Source organism: Sturnira hondurensis, unplaced genomic scaffold (assembly GCF_014824575.4).
Source record: "Sturnira hondurensis isolate 20B ecotype Veracruz unplaced genomic scaffold, ASM1482457v3 Scaffold0003874, whole genome shotgun sequence".
In the NCBI taxonomy this organism is placed as follows: domain Eukaryota; kingdom Metazoa; phylum Chordata; class Mammalia; order Chiroptera; family Phyllostomidae; genus Sturnira; species Sturnira hondurensis.
In genome coordinates, this window is record NW_028076505.1 from 7,259,305 (window position 1) to 7,275,403 (window position 16,099).

Genomic DNA, 16,099 nt, shown 5'->3' on the forward strand with positions numbered 1-16,099 from the left:
GAAACTATTTCCCACTGTATTAAAGAGAGAAGGAAATAGAAGTAATAAGAAAGCCTTTTCCAACCTACCACAAAGTGATTTAAAACATGCTGATTTTATCTGATCTGTGGAAATGGTTGGAGAGAATTTTTTTATCCCATGAGCCTATGTCTGTATGTTTTTGAAGAGCATTTCTGCTATAACCTCATGAAGTTTATATAGTCCCTTTCAATAAAACAATAACTTCAACTGGCAGACGTTTGAAGTATTGCTCGGCATCCAACAATGGAAAACTATTCAATAGTCTATCCATTTTCTTCAGCCTGTTTGGCTACTAAACATGTAAAAACAGTCTCTTTCTTTCCAAAGTAACATTCTTGCCTAAATGGTTGATTGCATGTAAGAAATACCAAGAAATAAAGATGTATGGCTTGTTGAACCAAAAAATATATTTGATAACCTTAGTGCTTCCCTATTATTGGTGTTTCTGTATGAAATTCATGAAAACATGAACTTCTATTAATACTGTAAAAACATATTATGTGTACAGCACCTTACTCATTTCTGTTACTTCTTGTGACAAGCTGGTGGCACATAAAACAATGTTATCATTCTCAGTTTAGTGATAAGGAAATAGATTTAGAAAAGGTAAGTGACTTCTCTGGTCAAATAATTGATATATGTCAAAGCCAGCATTTGAACCCAAGCTTCATAAATGTCTCTAACTCCAAAGTATACCGTTCTAAGTATCATTTTTATTATAAAAGACAGACCATTATGGAGCATTATGACCAGACAGTGGCCAAGTAGCTTAGACTCTGTCCCTACAATTAAGTTGACCTGAGAAGGTCAACAGGGTGCAGACAGGGCACACAGGTTAGAAATCTTGGCAACTACAGAAAATGCATAAAAAATAAAGAAAAAAGACAATTCAAATTTGTACCATTTAAAAAAAAATTCATAGCTGCTGTCCAATAGCACCATTCACTTTCTATCAACTTTACCTACAGTTTTAAAAATTATCATGCAGTGTTTGGAAGTATGTGCTTAGGGGGTAAGTATATATAAAAATGTCTAAGAACTTTTGACATTAAGTGTCTCTTTCCCTCATAACTTATAATCCTAAATGCTATAAGACATTAGCAAATAGATGTCACCCAGCCAGGGGTGAGCAGTAATTGGGAATGATGGTCTGGAACAGTGTGTTGAGCAGGACCATAAGGAAGTGCCTGGCTTCACTATGATTGGTTAGCAGCTGTCCACTTGACCTCAGCAAGGCTAGTAGCAACATGTATGCCAGTTACTTGCCATCTCTCTGCAGCTAGTAGATGCTAAATCAACCTTTGAGGGAATGATTCAGGCATAAGAATGTAACTGACAGAATGATTTTTCTCCCTTACCCATTTCCTTAACTCAGCACAACCTTCCCCAAAGCAACTCTTTCTGTGTGGTATGATATGAGAATATTCTTTTTAAAATTTTTTTTATTTAATTATTTTTCAAGTACAGTTTTCTGTCTATTACTCCCACCCCATCCCACCCCTCGTGCTCCCCCCTCCCATTTCCACCCTTCTCAGTTATTGTCCATGTATCCTTTATATATGTTCCTCTAAATCCCTCCCCTATTTCCCCTGAAACTCCCTCCCCTCTCCCCTCTGGTCACTGTCAGCCTGTTCTCTATTTCAGTGTCTTTGGTTATATTTTGCTTGCTTGTTTGTTTTCTTGTTTAGCTTCCTGTTAAAGGTGAGATCATATGTATTTGTCCTTCAACACCTGGCTTATTTCACTCAGCATAATGCTTTCCAGTTCCATCCATGTTGTTGCAAAAGGTAGGAGCTCCTTCTTTCTTTCTGCAGCATAAAATTCCATTTTGTATATGTACCATAGTTTTTTGATCCATTCATTTACTGACGGGCAGCTAGGTTGCTTCCAACTCTTGGCTATTGTAAATTGTGCTGCTATGAACATTGGGGTGCATAGGTTCTTTGGGATTGGTGTTTTAGGGTTCTTAGGATACAATCCTAGCAGTGGAATTGCTGGGTCAAAAGGCAAGTCCAATTTTAGTTTTCTGAGAAAATTCCATACTGTTTTCCATAATGCTTATGATGCTCTGCAATCCCACCAACAGTGGACCAGAGTCCCCTTTTCCCCACACCCTCTCCAACATTTGTTGTTTATTGCTTTGTTTATGATAGCCATTCTCACCGGTGTAAAGTGGTATCTCATTGTAGTTTTAATTTGCATCTCTCTGATAGCTAGTGATATTGAGCATCTTTTCATGTGTCTCTGGATCCTCTGTATGTCCTCCTTGCAGAAGTGTCTGTTCAAGTCCTTTCCCCATTTTTTAATTGGGTTAGTTGTCTTCTTAGAGTGAAGTCGTGTGAGTTCTTTGTATATTTTGGAGATTAAACCTTTGTCTGAGGTATCATTGGCAAATATGTTTTCCCATACAGTTGGTTGTCTTTTTATTTTAATGCTGTTTTCTTTAGCTGCGCAGAAGCTTTTTATTTTGATGAGATCCCATTTGTTTATTCTTTCCTTTATAGTCCTTGCTCTAGGGGACATATCAGTAAAAATGTTGCTGCGTGAAATATCTGAGATTTTCCTGCCAATGTTCTCCTCTAGGACTTTAATGGTGTCATGGCTTATATTTAAGTCTTTTATCCACCTTGAATTTATTTTGGTGTATGATGTAAGTTGGTGCTCGAGTTTCATTTTTTTGCATGTAGCTGTCCAGTTCTCCCAACACCATTTGTTGAAGAGGCTATCTTTACCCCATTTTATGATACTGCCCCCTTTGTCGAATATTAATTGACTGTAGAGAGTTGGGTTTATTTCTGGGTTCTCTATTCTGTTCCATTGGTCTATGTGCCTGTTTTTATGCCAGTACCAGGCTGTTTTGATTACAGTGGCCTTGTAATACAGTTTGATATCAGGTATTGTGATCCCTCCTACTTTGTTCTTCTTTCTTAACATTGCAGCTGCTATTCGGGGTCTTTTATGGTTCCATATAAATTTTTGAAGTGTTTGTTCTATGTCTGTGAAATATGCCATTGGTACTTTAATAGGTATTGCATTGAATCTGTAAATTGCTTTGGGTAGTATGGACATTTTGATGATGTTAATTCTTCCAATCCATGAACACGGTATATGTTTCCATTTGCTTGTGTCTTCCTTGATTTCTTTCTTCAGTGTTATGTAGTTTTCTGCATACAGGTCTTTTACCTCCTTGGTTAGGTTTATTCCCAGGTATTTTATTTTTGTTTTAGCTATAACGAATGGGGTTTTTTCTTGATTTCTGCTCCTCCTGATTCATTGTTAGTATATGAAAATGCCTTTGATTTCTGGATATTGACTTTGTATCCCACTGTTTTGCAAATTCATTTATTAGTTCAAGCAGTTTTTTGGTAGTCTATAGGATTTTCCATGTACACTATCATGTCATCTGCAAACAATGACAGTTTTATTTCCTCCTTTCCAGTTTGAATGCCTTTTATTTCCTTTTCTTGCCTCATCGCTGAGGCTAAAACTTCCAATACTATATTAAATAGAAAGGGTGAAAGTGGACAACCTTGTCTTGTTCCTGATCTTAGTGGAAAAGCTTTTAGTTTTTGCCCATTGAGTATGATGCTGGCTGTAGGTCTTTCATATATGGCCTTTATTATATTGAGGAATGCTCCCTCTATTCCCACTTTGCTGAGTACCTTTATCATAAATGGGTGTTGTACCTTATCAAAAGATTTTTCCGCATCTATTGAACTGATCATGTGGTTTTTGTCTTTGCTTTTGTTTATCTGGTGTATTACATTCATTGATTTGCGTATATTGAACCATCCTTGCATCTCTGGGATGAATCCCACTTGGTCATGGTCTATGATCTTTTTGATGTATTGTTGGATGCGATGTGCCAATATTTTATTGAGGATTTTAGCATCTATATTCATCATCAATATTGGCCTGAAGTTTTCTTTCTTTGTTGTGTCTCTGTCTGGCTTTGGAATTAGGATGATGCTGGCTTCATAAAAAGAGTTGGGGAGTTTTCCCTCCTTTTGGATTTTTTGGAATAGTCTGTGAAGAATAGCGGTTAGCTCTTCCTTAAAAGCTTTGTAGAATTCTCCTGTGAAACCATCTGGTCCAGGGCTTTTGTGTGATGGGAGTTTTTTATTACTGCTTCACTTTCATCTGCTGTTATTGGACTGTTCAGACTTTCTACTTCTTCTTCATTGAGTTTTGGAAGATTATATTTTTCTAGAAATTTGTCCATTTCACCTAGGTTTTCAAATTTCTTGGCATACAGTTCTTCATAGTAATTTCTTACAATCTCTTCTATTTCTGTGGTATCAGTTGTAATCTCTCCTCTTTCATTTCTGATTGTGTTTATTTGGGTCCTCTCTCTTCTTTTCTTAATGAGCCTACTTAAAGGATTGTCTATTTTGTTTATCTTTTCAAAAAGCCAACTCTTGGATTCATTGATCCTTAGAATTGCGCTTTTAGTCTCTATGTCATTTAGTTCTGCTCTGATCTTGGTTATTTCCTTTCTTGTACTTGCTCTTGGCTGTCTTTGTTGTTGTTCTTCAAGTTCTTGCAGGTGTTGGGTTACGTTGTTTGTTTGAAATGTTTCTATTTTCTTTAGGTAAGCCTGTATTGCTATGAACTTCCCTCTCAGTACTGCCTTCACTGTGTCCCATAAGTTTTGGGTTGTTGTGAGTTCATTTTCATTTGTTTCCAGAAACTTTTTTATTTTTTCCCTAATTTCAATGTTGACCCATTTGTTGTTTAATAGCATACCATTCAGTCTCCATGCTTTTGGGTGTTTTGGGTTTTTTCCTGTGGGGTTGGTTTCTAATTTCAGTCCCTTGTGGTCAGAGAAAATCCCTGGTATGATTTCAATTTTCTTGAATTTGTTGAGGCTCGTTTTGTGTCCTATCATGTGGTCTATCTTTGAAAATGTTCCATGTGCATTTGAAAAGAATGTGTATTTAGCTTCTTTGGAATGAAGGGCTCTCTATATATCAGTCAAGTCCATTTCATCTTGGGTGTTGCTTAGTGCAGCTACATCTTTGTTGATTTTTTGTTTGGAAGATCTGTCCATTTTTGACAGTGGGGTGTTAAAATCTCCTACTATAGTTGTGTTGCTGTCAATATCTTTCTTGAAGTCCTCTAGAATTTTTCTTATATATTTGTGTGCTCCTATGTTGGGTGCATATATATTTATGATGTTAATGTCTTCTTGGTGGAGTCTTCCCTTGAGTATTATGAAGTGACCTTCTGTGTCTCTCTTTATGGCCCTTTTTTTGAAGTCGATTTTGTCTGATATGAGGATTGCTACCCCGCTTTTTTTCTTGACCATTTGCTTGGAAAATTTGTTTCCAGCCTTTCACTTTTAGTCTGTGATGGTCTTTTGTCCTGAGGTGGGTCTCCTGTAGGCAGCATATGTGTGGGTCATGCTTTCTTATCCATTCAGCTATTCTATGTCTTTTGATTGGAGCATTTAATCCATTTACATTTAAGGTTATTATTGATAGGTACTTATTCATTGCCATTTATGTACCAGAGTTCCTCTCTGTCTCTTTCTTTTCCTTCCTTTCCTTAAAGTAGTCCTTTTAGTATTTCTTGTAGAGCTGGTTTGGTGGAGGCATATTCTTTTAGACTTCTTTTGCCTTGGAACCTCTTTATTTGGCCTTCTATCTTGATTGAGAGCCTTGCTGGATAAAGTAGCCTTGGTTGTAGGCCTCTTGTTCTCATTACTTGAAATGTTTCTTGCCATTCTCTTCTTGCTTGGAGTGTTTCCATTGAGAAGTCAGTAGCTAACCTTATTGGCGCTCCCTTGTATGTTACTTCCTTTTTCTCCCTTGCTGCCTTTAGGATTCTCTCTTTGTCTTGGAATTGTGCATTTTAATGATGATGTGTCTTGAAGTGGGCCTCTTTGGGTTCCTCTTGAACGGGACTCTCTGTGATTCCTAGATTCATGTAACTTTTTCTCTCATAAAATTAGGAAACTTTTCCATCATTACTCTTTTAAATAGGTTATCTATCCCTTGTTTTTCTTCTTCTCCTTCTGGTATTCCTATTTCTCGGATATTATTATGTTTAATATTATCTTGCATTTCTCTTAGTCCCTCTTCGTTCTTTTTGAGCCTCTTTTCCCTTTCTTGCTCTTTCTGGGAGATTCTTTCTATTTTGTCCTCCAACTCGCTGATCCGATCTTCTGCCTCATCGATCCTGCTTTTCATTCCTTCTACTGTGTTCTTCAGTTCCAAAATTGTATTCTTCATTTCCCCTTGGCCTTTGCTGATAGTTTCTATTTCCTTTTTCATGTTGATGTAGTTTGCGGAGAGCTCATTGTAGCTCCCCTGTAGTTTCTGGTAGCTCATTGTGAGCTCTTTGAATTTCCTGATAACTAGTGCTTTGAATTCAATATCTGAAAGCTGACTTGCCTCTCTTTCATCTGACATTATTTCTGAGACTTACACCTTTTCTTTCATTTAGGCATTGTTTCTTTGTCTTCCCATTGCTTATGAGACTCTTCTTGTTAGCTTCAGCTTCTTCAATTGATCTGTTCTGACTCCCCGGGTTTATGGTGTGAACTTCTGCGGTAATTCAGTGGTGCAGTCTCCTGAAGATATCTTGATGTTCTCCACTTCCACCTACTCCTTTCTTTGTGTGTGTGTGTGATCAATTGGAGGGGGAGGCAAAATGGTTTATGACACAAGGAGAGTACTTTATGATATTTACAGTCACAACCAGTAGAGAAGAGACAGAAGATCTTTAGGCTCTATATAGTGTTAACTGTAATCTTCAACCCAATTTGCCACTTGTAAGAAAGGATAGACCAAAGATAAGTCTCTCGTTGGGGAGGGAAGGCTTGTGAGTTGTATCTAGAAAGCAGTGAGGTTGCGGGTGGTCAGATTTTGAGGTAAGGTGAGAGTAAAGAATAGTAAATAGACGTAGCATGTGAACAAGTAGAGTTAATCACTACAGTAATAGAATTCAGGAACCTGTAAAGTGGGCTAAGACCCCAGAGATGTGTTGTGAAGTATTTACAGTGGTATAGAAAGCAACAAACAAGCAAACACACAAAAAAAGGGCAAAAGAAGTGAGGAAAAAGCAATAAGTTTGGGGTGAAAGGAAGGAGTAAAACAGGAAAAAAGAAAGGGAGGAACAGAGTACTGAAAGATACAGCAACAATAAAATTTAAAAATATATAGGATTACTGAAAAAAAGTTTAAAGAAAAAGTAAAAAAAAAAAATATAAGTTAAAAAAAAACTCCTCCTTTGTTAGTTTCAAACTGCCCAATCCAGTTTTTCTGGTTTTGACAGGACCCCTGTTTGGGCTGTGTTGTAGGCTCAGGTGCACACCTGCCCGCCAGCCAGGCTACCAGTCTGGGGTGCAGGCGCCCGCCCACCCGCAAGTTGCCTGGGTCCCAAGGGATCTGGTACTGGTCCTTCCCAGTCGTGTGGCTGGGTGAGAAGCAAGTCAAGCTGCCTTCACAGGAGAACACCTCAGTCCACTTTCCAGTAAAAACTTCTCCAGAAAGCATGCCTCTCAGCCCAGCCCAATCCCCAACCTGGCTTGTTAGGACAATGCTCCTCTCAAATTTCCTGGGCTGGCAGGCTGGTGGGCTGGCAACCACAGAGATTGCAACTGAACATGGCCCCCTGTCCTTGCCACCCTCCTTGCACACCTAGGCAGACAGGTCTCTGCCACCCAGCCCCACCTAGATGGTGAGGGAGGGAGCCAGCTCTTCCAAGGACCCCACAGCTGGCCCAATCCTCCACTGGGTGCTGGGCTCCCTATGAGTCCTCCTTGGCACTGGCCACAGACGGAAGCTTCTACACCCCTAATGCGGCGACAGCAGCAGCTCCGAGGAATTTTGGGCTGGCCGTGGGCAGCTGGCCCTGCTGCTGCCGCTTTTGTCTATACTCACAGGTGCTGGGCTCCCCATGAGACCTCTGTGGCAGATGCCCCAATACTGGCTGTAGACAGAAGAAGCCTCTGGGCCCTGAAAGCTGCGGTGGCAGCAGCTCCGAGGTCTTTACGCGCCGGCCAATGGCTGCTAGTCCCGCCACTGCTGCTTTTGACTTTAGTCTGGGGTGCCTGGCTCCTGAGGGCAGCTGGCCCTGCCAAGTGTAGCCAGCCCTGCCGCTGCCGCTTTTGTCTTTACTCAAAGGTGCCAGGCTTCCAACGCGTCCTCTGTTGCAGACGCCCCTGTCACTGGGCACAGGCAGAAGCCTCTGGGTCCCGACCACTGCAGCAGCTGCAGCTCCTAGGTCTTTACACACCAGGCAATGGCTGCTGTCCCACTGCCACTGCTGCTGCCGCTGCCGCTGCAGCCGCCACCACCACCCTTGACTTTACTCAGGGTTGCCGGGCTCCGGACGAGTTCTCTGTGGCAGATGCCCCTGTTGCTAGGCACAGACGGAAGCCTCTGGGCCCCGACTGCTGTGGCGGTCGCAGCTCCAGGGCCGTTATGCTCCAGCCCAGGGCTGCTGCTGGCCTGGCCGCCTCCGTCCTTACTTGCCTCCCTGAGACCCCAAGGACCTGTAGCTGTCTGGTTCGTCACTATCTCTGGTCTCTTAGTTTCATAAATGCTGGGGAATTGTTGGTTGGGGAATTGATTGCTCTGTTCTTCAGTAAATCTGCCAGGATTTTCTCCCACGGATACGAGAATTGGAGTTGCTCCGTCTTACTCCGCCACCATGTTCTTCTCTCTTCGAGAATATCCTTTTTTAAAAAATATGATAACTTCTACCTTAAATATTTTAATTTGTAATATGTTCTTGAAAGTATAGCTTTAATTAACTAAAATCTTCTAGCTACAACAAATTAGCGCTCACTGTAATAACATTTTTCATTGTCAGTGGTAAAAATTCTCAAGTGTCTAATTGCCTAAGACATAGTCACAGTGAGTCAGACAAGCATGATCCTTGCTTCCTAGGGAGCCAGTGACTCAAAACACAGTGTCTACTTTGACAATAAATGTGACTTTTTCCCTATGATCAAGTCATTTTCAAAGGTTCCCATTCATCATGACTTGTTGTTATAAAGACTAGATCATACCACAGTTAAAAGCATGGCCTCTCAAAACATAACTACCATTGTAAATAATTATAGGAGTACAGTGGGTCAAAGTTCAAGCCCACAGTTCTGGGAGGATTCATAGTCTGAAAGATTGAGTATCCTGGAGATGATTCCTGCGTGGTACAAAGAGAATTAGAAAAAAAAGCAGCCTTCCCATGAGTGTAGGATACATCTATTTAAAAATTTCTGTGATAAAATATTTTGCCTAGTATTTTCTTCAATATAACTTAGGGTTTGGAGCAAGAGGGAAGATAAGATTGGCCATGTGTTCACTCTACTCTCGTATATCCTTGATATTTTCCATAATAAGAAGTAAATTGGAAAAGCATAAGACATAAAAAGAGTCAAAAAACAGAACTGGGGCTTTAGTTTGGCATTTTTGAAACTGTTAGTTGTGTTTTGCAACCTGCTGAAGATCTTACAATGTGATATGAGGAGCTAACAGATGCCAAAATCACCACAAGGCTAAGTGTAGCCAGAGGAGAAAACAAAAAAAAAAGCTAATGCCTTTTAAGCAGTGACTAGTTTTAAAGTACCCTTTCTGTATATTAATTCGATTAATTCTTATCATAATTTTCTGAAACAGATAATAATTAATAATAATAATTATCATTATTACCCCCATTTTGGCAACTAAAGTACAAAAAGTTTAAGTAAGTTGTATGTAAGTTTACATAGCTAATAAGTAGTGGAGACAGGACTTGACAGCAGTGTTGAGGCCATTCTATGCACTGCCTTATAATGAAGATGGTTTGGAGAGCATAGAGGAAGGCACTGTTATAGAGCAAAGAGGAAGGCCAGCTGAGATAGTTGAGACCGTTTTCCTTGAGAAGATGGCATTTAATCTACAATTTTAATGAGGCAATAGGTTTTTCATACTTCCACCAAGATGGAGGTGTAGGTAGACAAACTTTGCCTCCTTGCATAACCAAAAGAAGGATGACAAGAAATTAAAAAAACAATAATTGGAACTGCCAGAAAATCAAACTGTGTAGAAGGTCAACAACAAAGGAGTTAAAGAAGAAACATCCAAACCAGTAGGAGGGGCAGAAACAGGCAGGCAGGATAGAAAGGACATGTGGCGAGGTGGCAGCTTGAGGACCGGTGGTCCCACATTTGGGTGCAGGTAAACCAGGAGGAACAACTGGGTAGTGAACAGACAACGAAACCCAGGGTTCCAGCACTAAGAAATAAAACCTCAAAACCTCTGACTGAAAAAATCTGTGGGGGCTGAGGCAGCAGGAGAAAGTCTAAGCCTCACAGGAGAGTTCGTTGAAGAGACCCATAGGGTCCCAGAACATACACAAGCTCACATACCTGGCAATCAGCACCAGAAGGGCTCAGTTTGTTTGTGGGTAGCAGCAGAAGTGACTGAAAGTCAGAGGAGAGCTGAGCAAGCGGCATTGTTCCCTTTCATACCCCTTCCCCACATACAGTGCCACAATGCAGTATGTGGGTTGCCCTGCTCTGGGGAATACCTAAGGTTCTGCCCCTTACTAAATAACAGGTGCACCCAGACAAAAAACTATGGCCCAAATAGAAGGACAGATCAAAGCTCCAGAAAAAACACAACTAAGTGATGAAGAGATAGCCAACCTCTCAGATGCACAGTTCAAAATACTGCTTATCAGGATGCTCAAAGAAATGGTTGGGTATGGTTGCAAAATAGAGGAAGAAGTGAAGGTTATGAAAAGTGAAATAAATGAAAATGTACAGTGCACCAGCAGTGAAGGGAAGAAAACCAGCACTCAAATCAGTGGTTTGGAGCAGAAGGAAAAATACACATTCAAACAGAACAGAATGGACACACAAGAATTCAAAATGGGAGGTTAAGAATAGTAGAGGAAATGGAGAAGCCAAAGAACTTATATGTATGACCCAGGGACATCAACTAAGGTGGAGGAATGATGGTGGAAGGAGGGGTACAGGGCAGAGGGGAATAAAGGGGGGAAATGGGACAACTGTAATAGCATGATTAATCAAATATATTTTTAATTAAAGTAGTAGGTAGGGTTGGTGGGTAGAGGCTGTTCTGAAGTGAGGGTAAAATTTAGGTACAGAAAGTGAGGCAGGAAGTGCAGACATGTTCACAAAGTGGCCTGGATACCTAGTCTGAGATTTAGAGAATGGTCATAGGGCAGCATTCTAAGGAAACATCATGGAAGAGTGAGCATGAAAGGCTTGGACAGGTTGCTAGGAGGAAGAAGAAGAAGAGATTCTGGGTTGGGTAGCAAACTGGACCAGAAGCACAGACAAGGATCACCCTCCCACTGCACTCAAGGAATATTGTTCCCCAGAGGCTTCAGAAGCCCTTAGCCCAGCACTTGCCTTTGTCAGGGTTCACTACCAATCCAGCATGAATGTCTGGAAAGCTGTGCAACCACAAAGACATGCCATGTTCTCTTCTGGGCCCCCGTCTCTGTTCAGCAGACCTGGGGATCTTGAGAAGACTCATTTCACCATGATTCTGATAAAGGACTGACTGATGCTGACTGGCAATGGGCTTGCTGCTATTACTATTTCAGTCACACTGCCTGCCACAGAGGCCAGTTAGGACTCAGAAGCAATAGCTGCACAGGAAAAGGCAGTAGCTCTCCATCACAGGGTTCTCAATGCTATGAAATGCACTACAAGGTGATTTCTCAAGCAAGCAAATAAAATGTTTCCCTTGGTTGGGAAACCAAGTTCAAGAGCAGTGTGTCTCTCCTGAGATTTCCCAACATTCTGAACTATCATATCATCCCTTTTGTACTTACTTGTAAACTTTTCCTTCAAGTGTACATTTGTTTAAGAACATATTTAAATTCCAAACCAAGAACTCCATGTAAAAGCAAACTCCATATACATGCAGAACTGCTTTAAGCAGATAAGTGTAGTAGAATTTCTGGCCTGGTACTTAATTTGCTTTTATAGGATTATTCCTTTTTAAGCAGGGCAAGTATATTTATTCTCCTGTGAACCATTTAATAATTGCATGCAGTATCTGAGCTCTGGGGATATATTTGAAACAGTTGAGAAATTTGCAACAGGAGTATAATATCCTCCTAGCTTACAATCAGAGAAATATAGATGACCAAAAAAATAATAGTAATAATAACCTAAATTGCAAAAAGATAGAAAATAGCACACATTTAATGAGCATCAACAGTATGAAAAACATATAGAACTGATTTGCTTTGAAGAAGCTACCATCACATTTTTTTCCTTGCTACCACTCAACAAATATTGATTGGCTGGTGGATAGATGGATGGCATACCTTCTCAGCTATGCTGAGATGTTGAGTCGCCTTGACATCTGTCCATGTTAGAGCTGCCTGCTTCTCCCAAGGTTTGCAGCCCTTACTTTGTCAATAATCCTCCGGCGTTGCTTGGTTTTAGTCAATGGTCGGTGATGCATGGCAGATCTGTATTCCATTACTGTGCTGCTGTCCATAGAAGCCCTCTTGCATAACATTTTTTTTGAGAAGCATTCACCATTCAAATGTCACCCCTGCCTTCAACAATGTTGATGGAGCATCACAGGGTGCAGCACACTCTATCTATTAAGCCCTAAAGAGTAAGAGATTCTGGATTAGATACAATTCGTGGTGGTAAAGTTTACTATAAATTTAGGAAGAAAGAAGACATTTATTACTCAGGCAACCAAAATGGGAGACAGGAGGAAGGAAAAATGGTTGATGAGGAACATTTATTTCTATGTAAGTTCATTTGATTGATAGAAATAGTTAAGCCTTCAAATAATAAAGATTCTCAGTAATTAACTTTTTTCTTATTAAAAGTCATATTTCATTTTTAAGAACTCTCTGTGACAAGCCAAAGAAGAACATGTGAGAAAAATAGCTATCTCTGGTTAGCTATTTGCATACTGATGGAAACTGATACTTTACCCTGGTGACACTAAATGGTTTAGAAATAGACAAACGTCTTTCCCTTCTGTCTTTATAGATAATCCTGAAATTACTTCCTGGATAATAAAATTCAAACTGCTTTCAAAGACCTAATCTAACTTCTTTCATGTGAATTTTGAGAATACAGTAGTCCCCCCTTATCTGCTGAGGATACATTCTAAGACCTCCAATGCAGGCCTGAAATCACAGGTAGTATTGAACCTTATCTATATTAGGTTTTATTGTATACTGACATACCTATAATCAAGTATAATTTATAAATTAGATGTAGTATAGAGATTAACATAATAACTAATAAGATACAATAATTATAATAGTATACATAATAAAAGTTATGTGAATATGGCATTATTAAGTGAAATAAGGGTTATTGAACTCAAACACTGTGGTTCCTTAACAGTCAATCTGATGGCCAAGATGCTTTTGTGGACAAGAGGATAATCCACTTCCTGGGTGGGATGCAGCAGGACAGTGAGTGACATGAGAGTGGCACACAATTTAAAACTTATAAATTGTTTTTACAGGAGTTTTCCATTTAATATTTTTGAACTGCAGTTGACCATGAGTAACTAAAAACATGGAAAGATAAGGGGAGAATATTGTATCTTAAAGCCAATATTTGCTCAAAGGTTGCTGTTGCAATAAACCCTCCCTCTATTCAAACCAGAGCACAGTGAAATAAACAGTTTAATTTTGTTAGTTATTCTGAGTCATTGGGAAAAAATACAAAAATATTTTTAAATTTTATTTCTAGCTCCCTGCCTGGATTAGACAAGTCATCATTATTTAAGGTTTTCCTTCAGCTAAAAGAAATAAACATAGTACAGATTTGGGGGTATAGAAAGAATTATATCAATTATAAGGAAATTATCTATATGTTGGCATAATCATTTCTACTTCATAAACTAATATTATGCATGGCACATACGGGGGTTTTATGGTCCTCAGGTGGCAAAAATTATTTTCTTAACAGAAAAGATGACATATTATAATGGGCAAATGTTATGTTATGTTAACTACTTAGTATGGAATAAGTAATCTCTGAATCAGTTTCTCTTCTCTATAAAATTGGACTAAAACGGCACCTTGAAGGTTTGTGTGAGGGACTAGAGACATGTATACAAAGTACTTGGTACAGGGCATTGCACACAGTAGGCACTCCCAAAGGGCAGCTAATATAATTCTGAAATTCAGTGAAGGATTTCTAAGGAGCTAATTCAAAGGAGCTCCAATTACACAGTAAATGAAAATTTATGGCAAAGAAGTTAATGGATGGCCCAGACACTCACCCATTTTTCTCAGTCATCCGTTCTCTCATTTGAGCTTTTGACAGAAACTAGATAACAGTCAGCTCAAGGTTAAAGTTTATAGCAAGAGTCTGGTGCCTATGTATCTTCATCATTGACTGAAAGAGGAATTATATCCAAAGATAGTCTTATGCATGAGACTAACTTGATCTAACAGGGAAATTGAAAAGCCTAGCATCTAGCCTCAGAAAGCTAGAGCCTCTTCACTTCTCTATATAGCACTGGGTACTTGCCAACAGACCTGGGGTTTCCCCCAAAGCATCTGTACATCCTCACCTATTTAACCAGGACTCTTGAAACCCTAAAGTTTTACCCCGTAAAACTCATTGGGTACTAGCCAGCATACATGGTTGATGACAAACTAGCTGGGTAACCTCTCTGCATCTCAGCTCCAGTATAACCAAGACTGAAGCATCTTTCAGCAAAGACATGGCTTAAAAGACTGTAGCTGGCCACTGTGGAACTTTGGTCATCCAAGAATCTGTAGCCCTAAGGAGAGTGGAGACTAGATGGCCATGAACTTGGGCAAGTCTCCCACTGGCTTGCTGGATAAATCTGTGTTATTCCCAATATTTCTGTGAATCCAGAGCCCTAAAACACCATTATAAGATGTGGCTGTGGAATATAGAAGTAAGGAGTCTATTAAAACAACCATAGAACCAAAGGCCAGTGACAGAGACTTAAAGGAAGGGAGAGAAAAAAAGAGTAGGAAAAAATCTCCAACTCAAAATTAGCCTGCATACCAAAATTCAGAACTATCTGAAAAAAAACACACTCAGCAAAATAAAAAACAGGGCATGAATTTATACAGGTGAAATTAATTTTACAAAGAGTCTTTTAAAAGACATTAAAATAAGTTATGTTTAAAACTTTCACAGAAACACCCAGAATAATGTTTGGCCAATATCTAAGCAACCTGTGACCCAGCCAAGTTGAAACATAAAATTAATTAATTTTATATTAATTAATTAATATATAAAGAATGGCTACAAATAAGAGAAAAGATACTAGAAAAATGGACAGAAGTTATGCACAAGGGATTAACCTCTTTTTATCTGCACATTTGCTCAGAATGAATAATATCTGTTTAAAACAAAAAGTGATTTGGAAACACAAGCAAAAATATACATGAATATGAAAAAGAACCAACTGCAATTGGAAAATGCAACCTCTGGAATAAAATCCCAATGAATGAGACAAAATGTAACCTGGTTGCAGTTGAGTAGATAATTAATTAATTGAAGATAACACTGCCTATCAAAAACCTACAGCAAACATTATTCTTAATGCTGAAATTTCGATAGTATAGGGACAAATAAGAATACTGCCTATCATCTCTTTTTTTTAAAGTGTGCCACATTTCATGGCCACTGAAATAATTAAAAATCTAAGAAAAAGTATGTGAGAACATTAAAGAAGAAATTATAAAACTTAGAAAACATATAAAAGAATTCCTGGATAAATAGAGTAACATACTAAGTTCATGAATTTAAAGATGTAATAATATAAGGATGTCAAGTTCATCTATTAATTCAATGCAATTTCAATTAAACTCAATAGCATTTTCTGTGAAATTAGAAAAAATGATCCCAAAATTGATATAGAAAAGCAAAAAGCCAAGAATAGATGAAGAAGACAAGAGAGGAGAAGGAGAAAAATGAATATGAAGAAGAAAGAAGGAGATCAACAACATTAAGGTGGGGAAACTTTGCCTACCAGATATCAAAACATTATAAAAACCATAATAAATATGAGAGCAGGGCTAACACAGGGAGAAAATAAAAGGTCAAGAAAAAGTAGAGATTAGACGCCACCCCTACCCC

General features: G+C 39.1%; 1 protein-coding gene across 1 annotated transcript in view; it reads left to right on the plus strand.

The window, feature by feature from the left end:
* PCSK2 (proprotein convertase subtilisin/kexin type 2) overlaps nt 1–16,099 on the plus strand; it is a 356,721-nt gene that overhangs the window by 268,038 nt on the left and 72,584 nt on the right. The gene's annotated exons all lie outside the window — the stretch shown is intronic.